Source organism: Oryctolagus cuniculus, chromosome 11 (genome assembly GCF_051225735.1).
Source record: "Oryctolagus cuniculus isolate XC-2025 breed Fujian yellow rabbit chromosome 11, ASM5122573v1, whole genome shotgun sequence".
Lineage (NCBI taxonomy): Eukaryota > Metazoa > Chordata > Mammalia > Lagomorpha > Leporidae > Oryctolagus > Oryctolagus cuniculus.
In genome coordinates, this window is record NC_142877.1 from 48,257,040 (window position 1) to 48,280,781 (window position 23,742).

Below are 23,742 nucleotides of genomic sequence, written 5' to 3' on the forward strand. Positions count from 1 at the left end.
ATATGGTTTTAAGAAAGCTTGGTTATGTATTTTGTATCCTGTGGAAGTTAGAAATCAGAAAGAAAGAGGAAGGATTGCTAGGAGCATTAGTGTTTCCACCATTGAGAAATAATGTAACAGCAAAAGGAAGGCATAATCTTACTTAACTCTCTGCAAAATTTGACTCTCGGCAGCATTTCACATTATTGATCACTACGTCTTGAAACACTTTTATCTGTGTTTTTTTTTTTTTTCTGGGAAATCCATGCTCTGCTGGTTTTCCCCTTAAATTTCGCCAGCAGTTCTTTCCCAGGATCCTTTGCTAGCCATACCTTTGATTGTGACATTGAGATGTTGAGGAGTACCAGCAGCCTCAGTCCTTGACTTTTCTGTCAGCATTCATTTCCTCCCTAGGCAATCTTATTCAACCCTATTGCTATAAATACCATCTGCATGCTAATGGCTCCCAAGTAAGTACCCTCTCTCCTCTGAAAGACATTTGATTGTCTACTTAGATGACAGTATAATAGACATCTCAGACTTGGATATACAAAAGAACCCTTGATTTTTACCCCTAAATATGCTTTCTCTTCTATAGGCCACCATGTTTCATCCCATTTCTCAGTCCAAAAACTTCCAGCCTCTCTTTTCCTCGTACTCCATCTCCAGTCCTTCAGCAAATCCTGTCGCTCTGTCTTCAAAATGTGCTCCAAATCTGATCACTTCTCAGCCCCTTTACCAATACCATCTCTGTGCAGCCATTCCTTGTTCAGCATGCCACAGGGGCCTTCTGAACCTCTCTCCCTGCATTCCCTCTTGACTCCTTACGTTGTGGGATAAGGGGCCTCCCAGTGGAGCTTGTTCCAGGCTCTTCCCTCCACCTGTGAAAGAGTTCAGGGAAGAAGCTTAAAGGTGTACAGAAAAGCAGGATTTATTTAAAGGGCCAGTGCCCACTCAGACCTGAGTGTGGTGAACCTCTTTTCATGAGAAAGGAAGAACTGCTGCCTTCACCAAAAATGGGCTTGTCCTTTTGTAGAGAAGGGGCAGAGCCCTAATTCAGTGTTCACATGGGGTGGAGTTGGAGGCAGAGCTTGAGTGACACTTGCTTCCATGTTCCTTTTTGGGGGGTCTCAGACGTGTGATGGTGTCTCCATGTGGGGCTTGAGCACACACATGGTCATCTCTAGGGAACACGTCTCGGTTTGTGATGGAAAGGAAGGCTCAGGTGCATAATGGAGAGTGGGAGTTGAGGGCCTGAAATCACATTGCATAGGCATGGAAGGAGATGGGGTTCAGAGCAGTCAGGCTGTGGCCCAGATGCTGCTGGCAATCTCTCAGCTCCTCTTTGCATCCTAGCTACCTCCCTGCCCACATCACTGACTGCCACTAGTGAACTCCTTACCATGGCTTACAAGACCCCTCAGGATCTCACCTTCCATCTCCGAGGGAATTCTTACTTCATAGCCTGTCATCCTCCCCCACACTCTCCAACCACACTTGTGTGATTGCTATTCCTTGAATACACCAAATCCATTCTCGTGTAGGACATTGCCTTCCCCAAGATGTGTGCAGGGCTTACTCTCTTACTTTATTCATAAAGGCCTCTATCCAAAGGCTGCCCCTTCAGAAAGACTTTTCCTGATCACCTTGCCCTAAAATAGACTATTCTGCTCCTTTTTGCCTTTTTAGCCTTCATTAGTTATCTTCAGAGTGCTTATAATCACATAACAGTATATTGTGTACCTACGTTTCTTGTTATCTATTTTCCCACTGGAATGCCAGCATTTTGAATCCCAAGCTCTTGTCTCTCCTGTCCACCATTATACCTCCAGCACCTAGAATCCCTCCTAGACTATAGTAGGGGCTCGCAAAATACTCGAGAAGTTTGTATGGTTGAAAGAGAAGGAAAAAGATGAAAATAAGAGATAGACAGGAAATGCACAAATGACAAAAGACAGAAGAGTCTCAAATCTTCTTGCAGATAAGAACTTGTAAGCACAGATAATCTTTATTTACCTCAAGAGTTTACATAATTATGCTCATAATTATAACTGTAAATCATTAAGGAAAGATTAATTTCTGCATGGTGAGATGTGAAAAGAAATGCGATTTAGAAACAGTTATTACTTTAGATATTTTACTTGAAAGGCAAAGTGGGAAAGGAAGAGAAATATTCTAACTGCTGGGTCAGTCCCCAAATGGCTTCAAAGGTAGCCCTGGCTGAACCCGGGAACCCAGAATTCCATATGGGTCTCCCACATGTGTGGCAGAGGCCCAGACACTTGGGTCATCATCCCTGCTGTCATAGGTGCATTATCAGGAGCTGAATCAGAAGCTTGGTAGCTTAGGGTCAAACCTGTGTTATGATAGAGGATGCTGGGATCCCAAGCAGTGGCTTCACCCACTGTGCCACAATGCTAGCCCCAGACTGCAAAGAACTGCGGTTTATAAATAGATGGTACCATATAATATTCACTATATTTTGTTTTGGACTTTTAGTGATCATAGTAATGCACAAACAGAGGCAGCTTTTATCATTGACATGCTTATTCTCTATTGCAGGGATGATGAGTTTTCATTTTTTTATTTCCGTTCTCTAACATAGTTGAAAGCATATAGCAGATGTCTGAGAAATAAGTTACTGAACTCATTATTCCTCATAAATATTTTTCTTAAGACTGTAATTTGTGCAATATGAAATTATAACTCAAGTTGTAATGGCTTTTAGAGAACATATGAATTTTACATAGCTAACTATGTTTTTGTATTTTCCTTCCCACCAGTTACTAAAAACCAACTTTATTGTTGTCCACCCTAACTTCATGGTTCCTACTGATAGGATACATGATCATATTTTAAATATACTCCTATTTATTTAGAGTGAATACATTTTACTTATATAGCATATATGGAAATTCTCCAATAAGAAATCTTTGACCTATTTTATCTAGCCAGTAGTTGTGGGAAAAAACAAGTCTTTCTTGGTTTTAGTCCCAGCTCTAGCAGTTTTAGCTTTAAGGACAAAACTTACCTTCTCTGAAACAGTTTCCTTGTCTGCTAAATGAACTTAATGAACTTAAATATCCTTTTTTCTTAAGATGTATGTATTTGAAAGTCAGAGTTACACAAAGAGAGAAAGAGAGGCAGAGAGAGAGAGAGAGAGAGAGGTCTTCCATCTGCTGGTTCACTCCCCAATGGGCCGCAATGGCTGGAGCTGTGCCAATCTGAAGCCAGGAGCCAGGATTTCTTCTGGGTCTCCCATGTGGGTGTAGGGGCCCAAGGACGTGGGCCATCTTCTGCTTTCCCGGGTCACAGCAGAGAGCTGTATCAGAAGTGGAGCAGCCGGGACTTGAACTGGCACCCATATGGGATACCGGCACTGCAGGCGGTGGCTTTACCCGCTACGAAACAGCATCGACCCCTAAATACTTAAATTTTCAGAGTTGCTTTAGAAATCATTGACTGATTCAATAAGTAAGTTTTATGGATCTCATGATTATTCTTGATACTCTTGAATCTTAAGGTAGAAAAGAATCCCTTTCCTTATGAAATTTATAGCCCATAAAGATTAAGGCACATATTAAAATAATAATGATATTGGTGGCTTTGGGATCTGCAAGGAGAGAAGGCCCAAACTTCCAGGAATGGAGAGTTCCTAACTGCACTTCCAGGAACAAAAAGTCCCTGTCAATGTCTCTGCAGGTGTAAAGATCCACCAATGAGGATCAGATCCGCCTCAACCTTTAACCTTCACACCCTGTATCTCCAAAAGGAGTTCTCCCAACCTCTGTTGGGACTGGTGAACCTCGCCTGGAGTGGAATTCCAAAAACTCTTATAAATTAATTGATCCATCTGGCTGGGAAGTTTTGTTATGTGCCGGACACCTTGCAGATATACTGTAAGAAGGTGTTGGGGCCAGCGCTGTGGTTCACTTGGTTAATCCTCTGCCTGTGGCACCAACATCCCATATGGGAACCAGGTTCTAGTCCCGGCTGCTCCTCTTCCAGTCCAGCTCTCTGCGGTGGCCTGGGAAGGCAGTGGAGGATGGCCCAGGTGCTTGGCCACCTGTTCCCACATGGGAGACCAGGAAGAAGCACCTGGCTCCTGGCTTTGGATTGGCATATCACCAGCTGTTATGGCCATTTGGGGAGTGAACCAGTGGAAGGAAGACCTTTCTCTCTGTCTCTCTCTCACCGTCTAACTCTATCTGTCAAATAAAAAATTCAAAAAAAGGTTTTTAATATTCTAAGCAGTTCAAAGGAATAAGTGGTTACTTTCAATCGACAGCACCAGAGAAGGGTTTATGGAAGAAATGGCATTTATGTAAGATGTTGGTGGAATGAAAGGCATTCTAAGGGAAGGGGACAGAAGAGCTTTAGTTGAACTGGGGTAGGAAGGATGAAGGAGGAGGGAGTAGGTTAATTTTGTGTTAGCATCGTCATCATTAAATAAGATTTAAGAAAAAATAAACATATTTATGTGAATTAATTTAAGAAAACTTGCATACTAGTATTAGGAGTATACATTGTTGCAATTTCTGTGGAAAATGATTTGGTAGTATATGTAAAGGATGTAAACACAGTCACTGGTTTAAAAGATTCAGGGCAAATTGAGACATAGTTTCCTTAGTAAATGTAGACTGCTTTTGTGAAACAGACTGATCTACTTCTTACCATGTGTGGTTTGTGCATTTGGTATTATAATGCATTATATTCTCTCACCTCAGAACCCTTTACTTGATCTTTGCGCGTACTGAGGTTGGGAGTGGATAAATATTGTTAAATCCAACTATCTGTCCTTATTTATCTCCCAGTGAGTGCTCAAAAGATAAATGTTGAGAGTCAGAGAAAACACAGCAGTAGTAATGCATGTACGAGCATGATTTTATTTTCCCAAACATTCACATCAAAATGTGCATAGTTGCTGTGGTTTCTCAAGGAGACATGGCCTGAAATTTAGTAATTTGCCTGAAAACCACATATTCTAGATACTCAGTTTCATGACGATGTACAGTTGCCTGCTTTGACTTTTTCTCTTTTATGGACTTGTTTCCTTGACAGATTCCTAGCAAAATTTAATTTAATACAATTGAAATATATCAAGTTCATTTATTGGTTTGATGATTTACAGTGAATATAAGGGTGTGAAAATAGGTACTTTCCTATTTAGTATTTAGTAGTAAGAGAATTAATTGTTAGCATCTCTTTGGAGAATAAAGTGTTTATATTTACAGTCAATTTGCTTAGGCAATTTTCTTTCTTTCTTCTTCTTTTTCTCTTTTAAGCATTATTTACTTTTAGAAAGATAGACGTACAGAAAGGAGAGGCAGAGAGAGACAGAGAGAGGTCTTCCATCTGCTGGTTCACTCCCCAAATGACTGCAATGGCCAGAGCTGGGCCCATCCGAAGCCAGGAGCCAGGAGCTTCTTCTGAGTCTCCCACACAGGTGTAGGGGCCCAACCCCTTGGGCCATATTCTGTGGATTTCCTAGGCACATTATAATGCAGGGAGCTGGACTGGAAGTGGAGCAGCCTGGACAGAAACTAGCAGCTATATGGGATGCCGGCACTGCAGGCAGTGACTTTACCCACTGTGCCACAGCACAGGCCCCAGGCAATTTTATTTTTACAGTAACTACAATACTTGTACATTGGTATAAAATATGTATGCAAGGAGAGTACTCACTGGCATTTTATTTATAATAGCAAAAACTTAAAAACCACTCAAATATGCACCAGCTTGAATGTGTAGGTAAATTATATTATCCCTATACAATGGAATAGCAAGGACATATTAAGATGAGTGGTGTAGTGGTGTGAATAAAGACGGACACAGTGCTTTGGAGAACTATTTAGCATATTTACCCAAACTGAACATATACTAACCTATGGCCCAGCTCTTATAGAGATGCTTATATACAATTTCCACCAAAACACATGTGTGACAATGCTGAAACTACAGTACTGTTTGTAATTGTTCCCTATCTGGAAACAACCCAGATGTTCATCAGTATTAGAGCTAACCAGTACTAGTAAATTTTAATGTACTTGTACCTAGTGAAAAGAGCTTAGAGTTGTGAGAATGAAAACCACATCCAAGAACATAAATGAATCTCACAAGTATGTAACAGAAGGCAGCAGACACAGAGTCTTTATTACATGGTTCTATTTATGTACAGTTCAAACAACAGGTAAAAATTTATGTTAGAGATTAGGATATGCATACCCTGGAGGATGGGTAACAACTGGAAGGGGGGTACGTGGGGGAGTTTCTTGGATGCTGCTACTATTTTTGTTCTGTGTACTAATTCACTTTATCATTTTCATCATACTATATATTTATGATTTATCTGCTTTCTGTATGTGTATACCACCTGAAAGTTTATATTAGAGGTGTGTGTTGTGCCACAGTGGATTAAGCTGCTGCTTGGAATGCTTGCAACCCATAACAGTGCCTGGTTCAGGTACTACCTACTCTGCTTCTCTAGCATCCAGCTAATACACGTGGGAAGCATCAGATGATGGCCTAAGTACTTGATTCCCTGCTACACACATAGAAAACCAGGTGGAGTTTCTTGACTCTATCGTCAGCCTAGCCCAGCCCTGGCTGAAATGGGCAAAAAAGAAAAAGGCTACATTTGAAAATGTTGGAACTTTCTCTGCTTTTTAGTTCTATCTATTATTATTACCAGACACTTGATCTTATTTAAATGATCCCTTTAACACTTAATCCTATCTATTTGATCACTTTCACACTTAAGATGGCATTTTTACCACCCAGCTGAATGAGATTTGGGGTCCCATGGCAAGTTTTTAAACTGTGCCCTTAGAACTAAGTCCATAGGAATGTATGCAGAACTATACAGCTTTACAGTTAAAAACTTCCTCCTCCCTCTCTTATTACACTCTTATTTTTTACTGAGATATGTTTTCAGTTGACTTTACACAAATGACAGGCAAGACAAGGGTTGTTCAAGTCATTGCTTCTCAAAGTGTCAGTTTCACTTCTACAGATTACGTTTTAGGTGCTCTATTAGTTACCACAGATCACAAAGAATATATGGTATTTGTCCCTCTGAGACTGGCTTATATCACTAAGTATGATTTTTCCAGATTTATCCATTTTATTGCAAATGACCAGATTTCATTTGTTTTAACCACTGTATAATATTCCATAGAGTACATATCCCATAATTTCTTTACCCAGTCTTCAGTTGATGGGCATTTTGGTTGATTCCATGTTTTAGCTATTGTTAATTGGGCTGCAGTAAACATGGGGGCACAGATAGCCCTTTCGTATGCTGATTTCATATCCCTTGTGTAAATTCCCAGGAATGGAATGGTTGGGTCATAGGGTAGGTCTGTATTCAGATTGCTGAGGTATCTCCAAACTGATCTCCATAGTGGTTTTACCAGTTAACATTCCCACCAACAGTGGGTTAGGGTACCTTTTTCCCACATTCTCACCAGCATTTGTTATTTGTTGATTTCTGTGTGAAAACCATTGTAACTGGGGTGAGGTGAAACCTCATTGTGGTTTTGATTTGCATCTCCCTGATGGCTGATGATCCTAAACATTTTTTCATGTGTCTTTTGGCCATTTGGTTTTCCTCTTTTGAAAACTATCTATTTAAGTCCTTGGCCCATTTCTTAACTGGGTTTCTTGTTTTGTTGTTGTGGAGTTTCATGATCCCTTTATATATTCAGGGAAAGCAGGGGAAGATGGCCCAAGTCCCTAGGTCCCTGCTACCCACGTGGGAGACCTGGAAGAAGCTCCTGGTGTCAGCCTAGCCCAGCCCAGTTGCTGCGTTCATTTGGGGAGTGCATCAGTGGACGGATGATCTCTTCTCTCTCTTTCTCTCTCTCTCCCCCCTCTCTCTCCTTTCTCTCCTTCTCTCTCTTTCACCAAATGTAACTTTGACTTTCAAATAAATAAATCTTTAAAAAAAGACTCGATTCATGTTATAGCATGTGACAGTGCTCATTTCTTTTATGGCTAATATTCCATTTTAGGTACATATCACGATGTTTGTATTTGTGAATTCATTGATAGACATTTGGATTGCTTCTCCTTTTTGACTTCCACGAATGGTGCTACTGACATGGATTTGAGTACCTATTTAACTTCTTGGGAAACTGACAAGCTAGAGGCTGCAGTATTTTCCATTTCTACCAGAAATCTGTGAGGGTTCTATTTTCTGCATATTCTCTTCAAGACTCGTTATTTTTTGAGTTTTTTTTTTTTAATCCATCCAAGTGACTATGAGGTGACATCTTGTTTGAATTAGCATTTCTCTATTGACTGATCATATTAATCATCTTTATACTTACTTGTTGGTCATTTGAATGTTTTTTGTGGGCAAATATCTATCCAAGTTCTTTGCTTATTTATAATTAGCTTGTTTGTCTTTTTTAATATTTATTTTAATCATTTGAAAGAGTTAGGGAGAGAGGTAGAATCAGAGAGAGAGGTCTTGCATCTGCTGGTTCACTCCCCAGATGACTGCAATGGCCGATCCAAAGCCTGGAACCTCGAGTTTGCTCTGGGTCTCTCATGTGGGTGCAGGGGCCCAAGGACTTGGACTATCTTCTACTGCTTTCCCAGGCCTTAGCATAGAGCTGGATCAGAAGAGGGCAGCCAGGACTAGAACCAGCGCCCATCTGGGATGCCGGCACTTCACGCCAGAGCGTTAACCAGCTGCTCCACAGCTCTGGCCCCTGTCTTTTTTTCTTTAAATTTATTTTATTTATTTGAAAGGCAGAGTGATAAGAGAGAGAGGGAGAAAAAGAGGTCTTTCATCTTTTGGTTCACTCCTCAAATGGTTGCAATGAGACAGGTGAAACCAGGAGCCAGAAATTCCATCGTGGTTTAACAAGAGGGTGACAGGGACTCATGTATTTGGGCTATCTCCCACTGCTTTCCCTGGAGCATTAGCAGGGAGCTGGGTTGGAAGTGGAGCAGCTAGGACTGGAATGGGCAGTTCCATGGGATGCCAGCATGGCAGCTTTATCTACCGTGCCAAAACTCCAGCCACCTGGTTGTCTGCTTATTGTTAAGTCATATGAATTCTTTACCTATTCTGGACACTAGGCCCTTATCAGGTATATGAGGGTACTTCAAAAAGATCATGGAAAAGGGGCTGGCCCTGTGGCATGATGGGCTGAGCCTTCACCTAGGGAACCCACATCCCATATTGGCACTGGTTCATATCTCAGCTGCTCCTCTTCTGATTCAGCCCTCTGCTGTGGCCTGGGGAAGCAGTGGAAGATGACCCAAGTGCTTGGGCCTCTGCACCTGCATGAGAGACCTGGAAGAATCTCCTGGCTCCTTTCTTTGGATCGGCCCAGCTCCAGCTGTTACAGGCATTTGAAGAGTGAACCAGTGGATGGAAAACCTTTCTACTTGCCTCTCCCTCTCTCTCTCTGTAACTTTCTCAAATAAATAAATTTAAAAATCTTTTTTATGTAGTAAATATAAATTTCCAAAGTACAGTTTATGGATTACAATGGCTTAAATTTTTTAAAAAAGGTCATGGAAAGGATGCATATTGAGTAAATTATGCATGGATTTCAAACTTTTTTGGCACCACAGTAAGCGTTTCTTTTAATTCCATTTTTCTGTGAACCTTTTGGTGTACTGTCATATGATTTGCAATTGTTTTCGTCCGTCACATGGTCTGTCGTTTCACTTTCTTGACATACTTCATTGATATACAAAATTTTTTAATGTTGATGAAGTGCAATTTAGCTATTTTTCTTTTTTTTGTGTGTATTTTTTGTTGTCGTATCTAAGGACGCATTGCTATACCCAGGGTGTTGAATAATTACTGCTTGCTTTTCTAAGACTTTTGTCATTCTAATTCGTATGTTGAGGTTTTTGAGCAGTTGTGAACTAATTTTTGTATATGATGTGAGATCGAGCATCCAGCTTCATTTTTTGCTTGTGGTTATCCAGTTGCCTCAGCTCTAGTTGCTGAGGACAATGTTTTTTTTTTTTTTTCACTGAATTTTCTCAGCAGTTTTTAAACCTCATTGACCGTAGCTATGTGAGTTTATTTCTGAATTCTCAGTCACATTCCATTCATCTGTATGATTGTTTATATGCCTGTGCTTATTTAGGTTGATACAGCTTTCTAGTAAGTTTTGAACCTGCAAAGTAAGAATTCTCCAAGTTTGTTGCTTTTCATCATTGTTTTGGCTATTTTAGACTTTTTAATATTATAAAAAGATTGAGACTTTTTTATCATTTCCTAAATGCCCTTTAATTTTAGAATTGATTTTTTAATTTCTGTTAAAAAGAAAAGAAAGACATTGATTGGAGTACATTAAATTTGTGGATTGCTTTTTATGTTATTGCCATCTTAAGAGTAGCAATCTTCCAACCTCTGACATGAGATTTCCGTCCATATAGTTAAATCAATTTGAATTGTTTTCTGTAATATCTTTTAGTTTTCAATATACAAAGCTTTCACTTCCTTGACTAAAGTTATTCCAGGGTGTGTTATTGTTTTGGATGCTGGTATATACAAATACAACTGAATTTTGTGTGTTGACCTTGTATTCTGCCTTTACTGAATTTACAAACTCTTAAGAGTTTTCTTGTAGATTGTTTGGGATTTATACTTATCTGCATGTTGACATGTATTTGTTAGTTTTGCTTGGGAATCATGATATAGATCTTTAATTTTCCATTGATATCCTCCTAACTACTCTTGCTTGTAGGTTTGCTACCTTGTAGTCTATTCTCCACATAATAGCTAGAGTGACCCTTCAAAATGAATAATCCAATCATGTCACTTAAATGTAAACCTTATGCCAGATTCTACATCAAAATAAAAGCTTAACTTAACAAAGCACTACAAACCCCTATATTAGCCACTGCTAATCAACACATTACCTCCTGTTCAAATGATAGCTATTATATTAGTGTGCAGTTTTGTACTGCTGTGTGGATAGTGGACAGTTAAGCCCTTACTTTGAAATATCGAGTTTTCCCCCTGAAACCTTGTCTTGAAGGAATAGAAACTTCATGCATTTCCTAAGTACCCCTTTAGGAATACCATATCTTCCCACAATCCCACCCATACTCTGCCCCACACTCCCACCCCTCTTCCTCCTCCCTCTCCTATTCCCATTCCTATTCTTTTCTACATTCTATTTCAATTAAGTATATGCACATTGGGTTAAGGCTCTACTAAGTAAAGTGTTCAACAGATTGTATGGGGAAAAAAACAAACTGTTCCTCCACAGTCAACCAAGGGCAGTTCAAAGACATTGCTTCTCACAGTGTGGATTTCAGTTCTATAGATGACCTTCTCGGGCTCTATAAGTTATCCCAGATCAGGGAGAACAAAGGGTGTATCCTCTTCACCCTGTCCCAACAACCAAACAAACCAAAACAAAAGCTAAAAAATTATCGCCGGACCGAGAATCTAACCCTAAGGTAATTAAAGAGGGATCATATTCAGAATGGTAGTTTATTGATGAAGTTGATTCAGTACAATCAATGAACACATGTAGGCTTTCCAAGTGTGTGCATGTTGTGGTATGTGTGCATGTGTGCGTGCCTGTGTCTGTGCATGTGTGTGTGCATGTGGGTATGTGTGATGTCTGTGAGTGTGTGTGGGTTGTGTGCATGTGTGCCTGTGTGTGCCTGTGTGTCTGTGTGGTGTCTGTGTGTGTGGGAGGGTGTGTGTCAGTGCATGTGTTCATGTTGGTGTCTGTGTGTCAGTGCATGGGTGAGTGTGTGTGTGTGCATGTGTGTATGTGTGGTGTCTCTAAGTCTGTGGGGGGTGTATGTGTGGTGTCTGAGTCTGTGCATGTGGTGTGCCTGTGCATGTGTGTGTGTGACGTGGCATGGTGTGTGTGCATGCATAGGTATATTCCTGTGTGTGCATGTGTGGTTAGTGTAGAGGGTGATGTTGCACTTGGCAGTTTGGCAGCATTTGCAAATGGCTGCTCCAGTCCTCCTGTGTGCTGTGCAGGGAGCATGGCCCTTGGTGTGCGCGGCGGTGAGGCAGGAGCCTGGCAGGTGCTGTCAGGCCGCGGAGGCCATTGGCAGCTCCAGGGCCGAGCAGGGGAGGCGGGCTCTAGTGCGCAAGCGCAGGCTGGTCTCCTGGGCTTGGGGCCTAGCAGATGTGGGGCCCGGGTCGAGTGCCGAGTCCCAGCTGGCCAGCACCTCAGCGGGCCCGGGAAGAGGGACCGGACCAAGGCCTCTGCGAAGGGAAGTGAGCTGAGCGGCCAGGAAGGGAGAGGAGCCCCGCGGGAGGACAGCGGCTGAGCGGTGAGTGGCCATGGGCCGGAACGGGGGGTGGGGGCTGGGCGCCGCTGGACGCTGGTGTGGGCAGGGAGAAGGCCTTCTGAGAAGCCCGCCGCCCTCGGGAGGATGTGCCGGCGGTTGTCGGGAGGCCTGTGTGTGTCAGATGCTGAAGCTGCTCTCTGCTTTACGCACGGCCTTTCCAAACCAGCGGCTGTGGCTGCGTCCAGGGGTCCTGGATGGAATGACAGAGGCCAGGCCACCGAGGTGCCACAGGGGAGAGTTAGAAACACCGCAGGTCTTGTGCGTGATGCCCCTTGGTTATTGGGCAAGCCTAGGTGACATGTAGAAGTCGTGAAATCGCTCTCTAAATCTCTTTTTGGTAAAACTCATGAAATGCATCTCTGGGGTCTGGAACTGTTGGCCATGTCTGTGGGGCTTGTACAGCCTGTGCTTGTTCTGTGGTCTGGAGAAATTGGGAGGCGATGAATTGTCAAAGGTCATAGAATGCTGTGTTCCTATTGGGAATATTTTCAGCCATTTTTCCATATGTTCTAATTTGAGTGAGATTTTCTTTTTTTTTTAACTTTTATTTAATGAATATAAATTTCCAAAGTACAGAATATGGATTACAATGGCTTCCCCCCCATAACGTCCCTCCAACCCGCAACCCTCCCCTTATCCACTCCCTCTCCCCTTCCATTCACATCAAGATTCATTTTCGATTCTCTTTATATACAGAAGATCAGTTTAGCATATATTAAGTACGGATTTCAACACTTTGCATTTTCTTTTAATACGTACAGAGTGTCTGTAATGGACAAAGTGCGTGTATTTTGTGACACCTGTTTTCTAGATGATTGCACAAGGGGCTGTGAAAAGGGTCGCAGATGCTCCTCGGCATAAGATCAGTGTTTGGGCTGTTCTGCTATTTTCTAACAGATGGTCTGCTGCTACTGTAGTGCTTGAAAGAAGTAAGCCTGAAACTGGTGTTGGGCTTTCTATTGCTCAGGGCAGTCATGGGTGTAATCCCAATTGTGCGGATTTTCCTGTGGCAGCTAAGATAAGTCCAGTTAGTGAAGAATCATAACATTGTGGTCTGTAATAAATATTTGATGGAATTCCCATGTACTGAGGTTAATGGCGAATCAGGCTGTAGCTATAATAAAGCCGATATCTCTAAAGCGATTATATAAAATTTCTTGTAGGGCCCTGGTGTTGGCATCTGTCCATGTAATCGTCCAATTAAGAGGAATGATATAATTCCTACGCCCTCCCATCCAATAAATAGTTGGAAAAGATTATTTGCTGTAACTAGAATTAATATAGTAATAAGAAATATTAATAAGTATTTGAAGAATTGTTTAATTTTTGGGTCTGACTATATGTATCATATGGAAAATTCTGTAATGGACCATGTCACAAAAAGTGCAATTGGGGTAAATAGTAAAGGGAAATAATCTAGTTTAAACTAAATGTCAGTTTAAAAATATGGTCATTCAGTGCCAGTTGGAAATTATTGGTTCTTGGTTTGTTCTAATAAAAATTAGGATTGGAATGAGCCTAATAACAAATGCATATGATACTGAAGTTTTTACAAAATTAAGGTAGCTAATGTTATTAAAAATGTTAGTGAACAAGGCTAGAATAGGTAGAACTAGAATGATGATTGAGAGAGCTACTAAAGTGGAGAATAAGTTAGTTCCTTTTATTTGGAGTTGTGCCAATGTTTTGGCTCCTAAGGCCAACGGATTACTTCTATCCTTTAAAAGTTGAGAGAGCCATGAAGTTAAGCATGGGTGCATGAGTTAGCATTTCTTGCAGACATTCTCGGTAAATAAGGAGAGTTAATCTTCTATTATTAGATTCACAATCTAATCCTTTCTTAAAACTCTATTTACAGAATATTGGCCTAGAATCATTTTTGGGTTAATAGGTAGGAGAAGGAGTGGAGTTAGGTGAAGCATTATTAGAGTATGTTCTCAGGTGAATGTTGGTGAAATATTATTAGTATGATATGTAAATTTTCCTCTTTGGGTGGTAGATAATAGGTCAAGGGAATAAAGTGCTGTAATTAGTACCTATTAGTGTTAGTGCCTATTAAAATAATAGTAAGATTAGATCATGAAAAGGATGCTATTATAACAAAACGTTCCCCAAGTAAGATAGTAGTAGGTGGTAAAGCGAAATTAGTGAGGCTAGCAAGTAGTCATCATGCAGCTGTTAATGGCAAGACAGTTTGAAGACCTTGTGCTAATAGTATAGTTCAGCTATGAATACATTCATAATTAGAATTAGCTGAGCAGAATAATATAGAGGAGGTTAGGCCATGGGCAATTATTAGAACGCTGGCTCCTGTAGACTTCATGGAGTTTGGATTAAAATTGTGACAATTCCTAAGGCTATATGACTAACTGAAGGATAAGCAGTGAGTGAGTTTAGATCTGTTTGTCGTAAGCAGATAGAGCTAGTTATAGTTATGCCTCAAAGTGAGAGTATAAGCAATGGGTAGGCTATCTATTCTGTGAGTGGGTTAAGCACGATGGTAATACTTATAGGCCATAGCCGCCTAGTTTTAGTAAGACGGCTGCTAGGACCATTGAGCCTGCAATAGGGGCTTCAACGTGGCGTTTTGATAATCAAGCCCATAAAGGGGTATTTTGACTAAAAATGCTACTAAGCATGCTACTCATATTAGTGAGTTAGACCATGATGGTGCCAGTGCTTCATTTAAGAATTGTATAAGTAAAACATAAAGAGATCTGGTAAAGTTTTGGCTATAGATTAAAGCAAATAAAAGTGGCAGAGGGGCGCCAGCGCCCTGGCTCACTAGGTTAATACTCCGCCGGCGGCGCTGGCATCCCATATGGGCGCCAGTTTCTAGTCCCAGTGCTCCTCTTCCAATCCAGCTCTCTGCTGTGGCCTGGGAGGGCAGTGGAGGATGGCCGAAGTGTTTGGGCGCCTGCACCCGCATGGGACACCAGGAGGAAGCACCTGCCTTCTTGCTTCGGGTCGGTGCAGTGCCAGCTGTGGTTGCCATTTCGGTAGTGAACCAATGGAAAGAAGACCTTTCTCTCTGTCTCTCTTTCTCTCACTGTCTAAAACTCTGTCTGCTGGCGCTGCAGCTCACTAGGCTAATCCTCCGCCTAGCGGCACCGGCACACCGGGTTCTAGTCCCGGTCGGGGCGCCGGATTCTGTCCCGGTTGCCTCTCTTCCAGGCCAGCTCTCTGCTGTGGCCAGGGAGTGCAGTGGAGGATGGCCCAGGTGCTTGGGCCGTGCACCCCATGGGAGACCAGGAAAAGCACCTGGCTCCTGGCTCCTGCCATCGGATCAGTGCGGTGCGCCGGCCACAGCGCACCAGCTGCGGCGGCCATTGGAGGGTGAACCAACGGCAAAGGAAGACCTTTCTCTCTGTCTCTCTCTCTCACTGTCCACTCTGCCTCTCAAAAAAAAAAAAAAAAAAAACCAAACAAAAAAAACTCTATCTGTCAAAAAAAGTGGCAGAGATCCTAGAGATCCTATAAGTGTATAGAATAAGAAGTAAGTTCCTGCATTAAGTCGTGCTGTTTGGTCACCTCATTGTGTGATGATAATTAGTGTGGGGATTAGTGTTGCTTCAAATAAAATGTAAAATAAGATAAGTTCTGTGACTAAAAATGTTATAACTAAAAATGCCTGTAAAGAGATTAAAAGGGAAATATATGTTTTCTTTTGTACTAAGGTTTCTTTGTCTAGATGATGTTGACTCACTAAGATTATTAGGGAAGGAGTCAAACTGTACGTATGAGGAGAAGAGCAGATAGGGCATCTGAAAAAAATGTTGTTGAAAAGCTTAGGTTGGTGTCATTTGGTTGATTTAATAGAAAAAGAGCAGCCAGGCTAATTAAGAGACTATTCGTGGTCGTGTGAATACAAATTATAGAATTCTTAGACCATCATGAATTAGGGATAAGTATAATTGTAGAAATAATAATTTTTAGCATTGTAGGAGGCTAAGGTTTTGAACATAATCTCGATGCAGTAAGTATTAAAGACTGTAACTAGTCATGCTAACCCAACAGCAGCTTTACAGGCTGTAATACTAAGAGGATAATTGGAAATATAAAGGAAAGTGTAAAGGGGGCATTTAGGGCTGTTAATGTAATTGAGATAAATAGTGATAGTATTATTCCGTCAAGGCATAAAAGAGAAGATATTGAGATTGATAGATTAGCATTCCTAAAAGTGCTAAGATAAATGCTAGGAAAATGTTAATACGGATTGAAGGCATTTTGATAATGCTGGAATTACCACAGTCGAATGAGTCAAAATCATTTATTTTAAGTAACTAATTATCATATTCAATTCATTCTAATCCTTTTTGGTTTCATTGTAAGCTAAGCCTAAAGCTAGCATTGATATTAGTATGAGTACTATGATGAGAACTAGGTTGAGGTTGTTGAATTGTGCTGCTCATGGGACAGGAAGAAGCAATTTCTAGGTTGAACAATACGAATGTATTGGCTGCTAGGAAAAATTTTATTGAGAATGGTAGGTGTGCTGATCATATAGGGTCAAATCCACATTCGTAGGGGCTTGATTTTTCAGCACAGAGTCCGGTGTCGTTCCTCCGCAAGTGGGGGAGCGACACAAATACGTAAAAAAAAAAAAAAAAAGGTGGAGTGTGACAGTGGGGACTTAGTGCAGGTAATAGTGATAACAGTCCTAATAAATTATTTTTAAAAGAGAAAATCGTTTCAGTAATTTAGAACTACACTTAATATTGAGTGCAATTTAACTCAAATGACTCTTATTTTTACATTTGGATGCATAAAGTTGAGAATTTAGAATGTTCCAGTCTGAGCTCAAATGGCACTGGAATGGAGCATGTCTACTATCTGATGTCAAGAGAAAAACTGGCAAACTGGAATGTCCCAGGGGAATGAGCAGGCTGGGCAGGATGTAGAAACTGTGCCACATGACCTACACTGGGAAGAACTAGGAAAAAGAGACTAGAGAGAAATGAGATGCTTCTTTTCAAGGACATAAATGACTGTTGGGTAGAAAACGTTTCACCTTATAGTAACTGCCCTAAAATAAGCCCCCATGGAGCTGAGAAAACACATTTAAACTGAAAGTAATATACTCTGAAAACAGAATGAGGTTCTTCAATTGAGTTCCTTTTCAACAGGGCAGTGGCTAAACAATTAAATATATGGATTTTTTAGAGGATATTTAAATAACATCAAATGGATTCTAAATGATCTTCTAATTCATGATTTTGAGATTTTTAGAACATATATGACAAGCACAGGCTCAAAATATTTTGTAGGCTGGTCTGATTGTGTTAGTATATATTACTGCTTTTTCTTATGAATCAGTGTCAAATTCCTTACAAGTAGGTTTCCCAAAGTAGAAGTTGCAGTTGGCAAGGAATCTTTGTACCTTACTTCCAGAACTCCATGAACAAAAATTGGGGCAGAAAGGAGAGAGAGGGAGAGAGGAAGGGAGAGGGAAACCACTGCACTGCTACACTACTTCTTGGAGAGACACAAGGCATGTTAGTATGTTGAAGGTTCTGAAATGACCTGTGTTAAAAGGAAAAAACATAGCATAACTCTTGAACTCTGCAATGAGACTATTCAGAGTCCTTCACTATACATATTTTCCTGACTTTCCAGCCTCAGTCTATAGACCTTCCTATCAAATCTCCACTCCAACCACCCAGGAACTGTTGTCCACATTTTGGCCCTGGCAATCTCTCTCTGTAAGAGGTTTAAATTCCTGCACCTTCCCAAAGGGATCTCCCCTCCTGAAGCAAACCAGAGAGAGCCCCTCTCAGGTTCACACTCATCTGTCAGAGGCTCCGAGTGGTTCTATTTCATGAATTTCCTCATTAGCTCTTGCCACACACAAGAATATAATACATTCTGATGTGCCTCACAACACCTACTGTGATGCTTCTCACCTGTTTCTCATGCTTCTCAGCCTGTTTCAGATTATTCAAGGAACTAGAAGACAGTTAGAAGATGACATACCCATGCTGTGGTCAGTGTCGATATGGTTACTATTAAGGGCAGGACCTTCTTTAATCCTGGAAAGTAAATGGAGAAGGTACTGTCAAACCCTGACCAGCGGTGTTTAGATGCAGCATTAGTGTAATTTGTATCAATTTTTTTCTGAACAAATTGTTCTGTCTTTTGTCACTGTGGTCCAAACTAGATGACTGACCCCTAGATGGAAGCGTGAAGTTGAGGAGAGAAATGGCTTTATTCCCATGCATGAACCATGCTTTCATTGTTTCTTATTCTGTTTTCATTAAAATACATAACCTATAAATGTCCAGTGTATAATCATCCCCACCTTAACTGTTTTGAATGTAACAATAGTAGGTTTTCATATTGGCCCAACATGATGAAGATGAACCTTGCTCATTTTATGTGGACATGTACTTTATTTTTTTCAAATCTTGGTAGACATTTTTGTTGACTTCACGCTTAACCGTTAAAAACAACATTGCTGTAAACATGTATGTGTTTCTGTAGTGTGTGTACAATTGAAGGGGAATTTATGAATAATAGAGAACCATATATTAAACTAACCTCGATATGTTCAGATTGTCTTTTGGAGTGATTATAATGATGTCAGTAGAAGATGAGGTTCCTGCTTATATCCTAATTCTTGAGATTTTCAGTCTCCTTAATCATTGCTCATCTGTCAGACATTGAATAATATCTTTCTATGTGTATATCTTTTGTGATTTAATTTATATTTTAAAGCACACATATTTGAGTGTTTAGTTTTATTAATTATAACAATGTTTACAATAGTCTAATCCACACCACAGAGAAGATATAAAACTTCTTCTCCAGAAAAACTCTTCTAAAATCCACACATGATTTTCATAATTTCCATTCTATGAACTTTCAGAAAACTCCTATATGTGTGGATTCCAATACTTTTTGCATCAAAATCAATCTCTTTTAATTCCATTTTCCATAAACTTTGAAATGTCCCAAATTTATCTTAAGATCAGCACTGAATGTCATTATTTCACCTTTTTTTTCCATTTCTTGGGTATTACCACTCTGCAATTTTTATTGTTAGAAATTCTGTTTTGTGAGATTCTGAATTTCTGTTTTTTATCACAAGTGCTTTTATTGGAGCAATTTGTTGATCAGTGTTCAAGAAGGAGTATAGAGTGATCAGTAATAATAAAATCTGACGGGGATCATTTCCCAAAATGCTGTCTAGGAGTAAAACTGATATAGATTCTGTAACCCAAAGTAGGTTTTTCTGTACCTTTCCACTAGTAGTTTTTATATGTCATCTCTCGAGAAATTTCAGATGTTTCAAATCTAAACCTACATCAAAGGTGGGATTTATAAAAACATCAAAGGGGTTCTGTGTATTTATTTCCATTCATTAATCCTAGCCAGCAGCTGAAAGAATTGGAGTTTAAATGCTATTACTCTCTCTCAACCCCCGTCTCCTAAGCCACAATGTCAAGTTGATAGAAACACTGCTGGGATGAGCAAGTAAGCTGTCACACTGACCAACCATTTCCAATGCTCAGGAAAAGGGGAAAGTTTTATCTTTCACATTAAGAGAAGTTTGTTTCTCCAATAACTGTAAACCTTTACGTGGATTACTCTTATAGGCTGCCCCAAAGACCAAGACAGAAGAACTGTGATTTCTTGGCTTTGGGCCCAGGCTATCATTTTATTTTATTTTATTTTATTTTATTTTATTTTTAACTTTCATTTAATAAATATAAATGTCCAAAGTACAGCTTATGGATTACAATGGCTTCCCCCTACCCCATAACTTCCCTCCCACCCACAACCCTCCCCTCTCCTGCTCCCTCTCCCATTCCATTCACATCAAGATTCGTTTTCAACTATCTTTATGTACAGATGATCAATTTAGCATATATTAAGTAAAGATTTCAACAGTTAGCACCCACAGAGAAACTCAAAGTGTAAAATACTGTTTGAGTAATAGTTATAGCATGAATTCACAATGTACAATACATTAAGGACAGAGATCCTACATGAGGAGTAAGTACACAGTGACACCTGTTGTTGATTTAACAAATTGACACTCTTGTTTATGGCATCAGTAAACACCCTAGGCTCTTGTCATGAGTTGCCAAGGCTATGGAAGCCTTTTGAGTTTGCCAACTCTGATCTTATTTAGACAAGGTCATAGCCAAAGTGGAAGTTCTCTCCTCCCTTCAGAGAAAGGTACCTCCTTCTTTGATAGCCCCATTCTTTCCACTGGGATCTCACTCGCAGAGATCTTCCATTTAGGTCTTCCTTTTTTTTTTTTTTTCTCCAGGGTATCTTGGCTTTCCATGCCTAAAATACTCTCATGGGCTCTTCTACCAGATCTGAATGCCTTAAGGGTTGATTTGAAGCCAGAGTGCTGTTTAGGACATCTGCCATTCTATGAGTCTGCTGTGTATCCTACTTCCCATGTTAGATCATATTCTCCCTTTTTTATTCTATCAGTTAATATTTGCAGACATAGTCTTATTTATGTGATCCCTTTGATTCTTCGACCTATCAGTATGATCAATCGTGAACTGAAATTGATCAGTTGGACTAGTGAGATGGCATTGGTACATGCCACCTTGATGGGATTGAATTGGAATCCCCTGGCACGTTTCTAACTCTACCATTTGGGGCAAGTCAGATTGAGCATGTCCCAAATTGTACATCTCCTCCCTCTCTTATTCCCACTCTTATATTTAACAGAGATCACTTTTCAGTTAAATTTAAACACCCAAGAATAATTGTGTGTTAATTACAGAGTTCAACCAATAGAATTAAGTAGGACAAAAATTAATAAAAGGGATAAAGTATTAAATTGTACATCAAGTTGGGACAAGGGCTCATCAAGTCCCTGTTTCTCATAGTGTCCATTTCACTTTAACAGGTTTCCTTTTTGGTGCTCGGTTAGTTGTCAGGGAGAATATATATTTGTCCCTTTGGGACTGGCTTAATTCACTCAGCATGATGTTTTCCAGATTAGTCCATTTTGTTGCAAATGACCAGATTTCATTGTTTTTTACTGCTGTATAATATTCTATAGAGTATATGTCCCATAATTTCTTTATCCAGTCTACTGTTGATGGGCATTTGTGTTGGTTCCAGGTCTTAGCTATTGTGAATTGAGCTGCAATAAACATTAATGTGCAGACAGCTTTTGTGTTTGCCAGTTTAATTTCCTTTGGGTAAATTCCAAGAAGTGGGATGGCTGGGTCGAAAGGTAGGGTTATCTTCAGGTTTCTGAGGAATCTCCAGACTGACTTCCATAGTGGCTTGACCAGTTTGCATTCCCACTAACATTCAGTTAGTGTCCCTTTTTCCCCACATCCTCGTCAGCATCTGTTGTTGGTAGATTTCTGAATGTGAGGCATTCTAACTGGGGTGAGGTGAAACCTCATTGTGATTTTGATTTGCATTTCCCTGATTGCTAGTGATCCTGAACATTTTTTCACGTGTCTGTTAGCCATTTGGATTTCCTCTTTTGAAAAATGTCTATTGAGGTCCTTGGCCCATCTCTTAAATGGGTTGTGTGTTTTGTTGTTGTGGAGTTTCTTGATCTCTTTGTAGATTCTGGTTATTAACCCTTTATCTGTTGCATAGTTTGCAATATTTTTCCCATTCTGTCAGTTGTCTCTTTACTTTCCTGACTGCTTCTTTTGCCGTACAGAAACTTCTCAATTTGATGCAATCCCAAATGTTAATTTTGGCTTTGACTGCCTGTGCTTCCGGGGCCTTTTCCAAGAAGTCTTTGCTGGTACCTATATCTTCCAGGGATTCTCCAATGTTCTGTAATAGTTTGGTGGTGTCGGGTCATAGATTCCTATAGGTCTTTAATCCATGTTGAGTGGATTTTTGTGTCAGGTGAAAGGTAGGGGTCTTGCTTCATGATTCTCCCAGGGAGTGGGGGGCCCTGACTGTTCACAAGATCGCCAAGTCTACAACCCACAGCCCACACCACCTCCATGCACTGTGCTAAGCCACGCAGTGGTCACTTCTGCTGGGAGGATGCCCAGCCCTCCCTGAGCCACAGAGGGGCTGAGTCTGGAGCGGGAGGGGCCAGGTAAAGGAGGGGATGAGGGAGGGTGGCTCCTGACCCCAAATTCCTGGGCGCTGTGAACTTCTCTGAGTTTTGCCAGGGCCAGTGGCTTAGGAGCAGGAGCCCACGGGCCGGGCAGGGCCTAGAGCAGGCCGCACTCCCCCGCCTGCAGCTTTTCCTGCTGCAGGGTGCACACCAGATCCTGCAGAAAGCGCATCTCTGAGGCCGTCTTCTTGGCCAGGGCCTCCTAGCAGTTCTGTAGGTGGCCGAGGCTGCACTTGAACCTGCTGGACCCAGCAAGGCGGACTTGGCCTCCTCCTGTGCCTGGCACTGCAGCTCCAGGGTCGAGTGCAGCTCCTGGTGCCGCCGCCACAGATCCTGGCCCATGCTCTCATCCTCCTCTTCCTCCTACCAGGCCTCCTCCTTCTTTCAGATGGCCCTGAGCATCTCCCCATGCTCTGGCACAGGCGCCAGCCATGCTCCGGCTCTCGCAGGCCCTTGGTGGCCACTGCCTCCTGCAGCACCTTGAAGAAGCGCTGGGAGCTGACAGCTGTTGTGGGCAGCCTGCTGGAGCGGACTGGATCTGCCCTCCTGGAGCTGCTTGGGCTCGTGGCCTCCATCTCCCTGTGCACGTCCACCCAGGATGACCATGACCCAGGAATTCCCCAGGCTCTGGGCGAGGTTCTTCCCCTCTTGGGGTCCATGACGAGCACCCATGGATGAAGCCCTCAGCCAGCTTGCTGGTGTTGCTGGAATCCTCCTCGCTGAAGTCCTGGTTCACAGCCAAGATGCTGGTCAGGGGCTCCTGCTTCGTCTCCCCCAGAGTGGGGACGGCTGCTGAGGAGGGTGTTGGTGATGACACCAATGCTCCACCATCCGCCTCCAGGCCCAGGGGCGCATAGCTGACAATCTCGGGAGCCACGAGCTCTGGGTGCAGACGAGGTTTTTAAACTCGGTCCCTGCCTCCATCCTGTGTGCCATGCTGAAGCTGAGGAGGTTGACCCAGACTGGGCGCACGCTTGTCCAGCATATGATGTCATCGGGCTTGAGGTCTGAGTGTGCAATGCCATGAGTACAGGTGGTGCATGCAGCCCAGGATCCACTTGCAGAACTGCATGGCCTCGTCCCCCTTCAGCACCTCCATCTCAGCCAGGAAGTCACAGAGCTCAGAATGTGCACCACGCCCATCCTGTGCTGGAAGCCATCAGGCAGCTCAGTGATGCTGGATGCTGGAAGCCCCGCAGGATGCCCACCTCCCACTCCATCTCCCCCAGCTGACCCCACGATGGCTGGAGGAAGGGCCCCTTCCCGATACCTTGGCCGAGGACTCTCTCCCTGGGCCCTCCTCCTGCACTTCCACTAATGGCCAACTGGCCGCTGCCCAGCCCATCCCCCATCTCATAGTTCCTCCATGGCTTCCTGCCTGAAGGTGGCCATGT

The 23,742-nt window shown here is 41.8% G+C and overlaps 1 long non-coding RNA gene and 1 pseudogene across 3 annotated transcripts in view; one reads left to right on the forward strand and one right to left on the reverse strand.

Annotated features, from left to right (window-relative positions):
• Window positions 1-23,742, forward strand: part of LOC149123450 (uncharacterized) — a 48,168-nt gene that overhangs the window by 11,425 nt on the left and 13,001 nt on the right. The gene's annotated exons all lie outside the window — the stretch shown is intronic.
• LOC149123451 (death-associated protein kinase 3-like) lies at window positions 22,414-23,740 on the reverse strand (annotated as a pseudogene).